This window comes from Triticum dicoccoides, chromosome 1B, assembly GCF_002162155.2.
Source record: "Triticum dicoccoides isolate Atlit2015 ecotype Zavitan chromosome 1B, WEW_v2.0, whole genome shotgun sequence".
Taxonomy (NCBI): domain Eukaryota; kingdom Viridiplantae; phylum Streptophyta; class Magnoliopsida; order Poales; family Poaceae; genus Triticum; species Triticum dicoccoides.
This window is the reverse complement of record NC_041381.1, coordinates 34,139,430-34,141,712: the sequence shown is the minus strand read 5'-3', so window position 1 is coordinate 34,141,712 and position 2,283 is coordinate 34,139,430.

The window sequence follows — 2,283 nt, the reverse complement described above, 5'->3', positions numbered from 1 at the left end:
CTGGTGTCAAATCTTCGTCGACAAACTCTGTTTTTAGCTCATTCTTCCACCTCCTGAATAGTTCTTCCATCTTCTTAAGAGCATGAGACTTGATAAATTGCTCTTTAACTGGCTTCTCCGGATCCTCCTCTGGCGGTAGGGTGAAATTTTCCTTAAGCGTTGTCCACAGATATTCTTTCTGCATATTAGAGACATAAGACACCTCAGGGTCTTCCTTCTTAGGCTTTAACCATTGCTGGATACTGATTGGGATCTTGTCCCTAACAAGAACCCTGCACTGAGCACGAAATGCATCCCTTGTCCGGATGGGTTCAATCGGCTTGCCATCGCACGCGATTGCTGTGATCTCAAACCTTTCATCCGAGCGCAACTTTTTCTTCAGGCCTCATTTCTTTACCGAAGTTGTGCTCGATCTGGAGGGCTAGAGAAAAGAAGAAAGACCAGAGTTAATTAATATGTGTACATACGAAAACAATGAATGCGTCAATTAGCTAGTCAGCACAGGCTTAACTAATATATATACCTGGCCGGACTCGGTTCGGTCACCGGAGCCGTCATGACGGTCTACTTCTTCTTGTACCGGAGCTGTCATTGGGTCACCGGAGGCATCATAACCTTCTTCTTCACTACCCTGTCCTTCCAGACCATCGGTGTCATTGAGAAACTACGCAACGACATCACTTCCTTTTGCAATTATGTCCCCCAACATCTCTTCTATTTCTTCGTCTCGAGGGGTGCTCCATAGTTTCTGCAAATATTTACAACATGGCAATTATTATTCAAACATGATAGCTGGATATATTAGTGGCAAACGTAGAACTAGCTAGCTAATATGATCACAATAAGGAATCATATTAGTGGCCTCGATGCTGCTTCTCTAGGGTTTGGGGTGGCCTCAACAATGCTTCAAGGGTTTGGGGTGGCCTCGACGACAACGCTCTTTTAACTTGGTAAGTTTGGGTGGCCTCAAGAGAGTTTGTCGGGTAGGGGTGCGACGGGAGGGGGTAGGAGACCAACATCGTTTTTTTCTAGGGTTTGGGTGTCCTCGAGAGTTTTGGTCGAGCGAGAGGGCCGAGGGGGGTGCTCCCGTGGTATAAGTTATCACGTTCGAGAGGGGGTATATATATCGACTGCCCCTCATGTCGAAGTTATCCAGGAGGGGGTTATATCGACAACGATGCGACATACATAAATGGGAAAATAATGTTATCGGGGAGGGGGTATATCGACCCCCCTCGTGTTGAAGTTATCGGGAGGGGGTATATCGATAACGACATACCCGATAAAAAATAAGAAGACAAAAGAAGAAATAAAAAGAGGAGAAGAAGAAAGGAATAGAAGAGAAGCAATCGAAGAAAAAATAGAAGAAAAAAGGAGAAGAATAAAGGAATAGATGAGAAAGAAGAAAAAAATAGAAATTTCTATTTTTTTTCTTCTTTCTCCTCTATTCCTTTCTTCTTCTCCTCTTCTTTTTCTTCTTCTTTCCTCTTCTTATTTATTTCTCCTCTTCTTCCTCTCCTCTTCTTCTTTCTTCCTCTTCTTTTATTTTCTTTTTCCTATCCCGTGGTCTAAAATTGGTCTATGCACGATAGAAAATTCTAAAAAATTTAGATCTATGATCCCTCAACGTCCCCGCCTCTCTCGTGAACAAAAAGAACTATGAATAAAAAAGTATCATGTTCTATGAACAAAAAAGTATCATATATTTCATCCACATCCATGCATACATCATATATATATATATGTGATCATCTATGAAAAACAAACATCATATTCTATAAAAAAATCATCATATATATATGAACAAAAACAATTATGATAACAATCATATATATCATCATATATATGAATAAACAAGCATATACATATGAAAAAATAAGCATATATATAAATGAAAAAAATGATGCGCCGGCCGGACCAAGTGAGGAGGACGGCGACGGCGACGGCGGGGGCGACGACGACGACGGAGGCGGGGTAGGGGGCGATGGCAATGGAGACGACGGGGGCGGACCGGGGTGGCGCGCGTCGGGGCAGGGGAGCGGGCGGCGGCGAGGGCGCGTGCAACGGCGAGGGCACGGGTGACGGCGATGACGGCGGCGGCGGCGGGCAGCGTCGGGGTAGCTTGGCGGTGTCGATGTCGTCGGCGTCGTCGGGGGCGGCAACTGCGAGATGCGAGTGGAAAATTCCTAAGTGTGAACTTATATAGCGAGGCCTTTAGTCCCGGTTGGTGCCACGAACCGGGACTAAAGGGTGCATTAGTCCCGGTTGGTGCCACCAACCGGG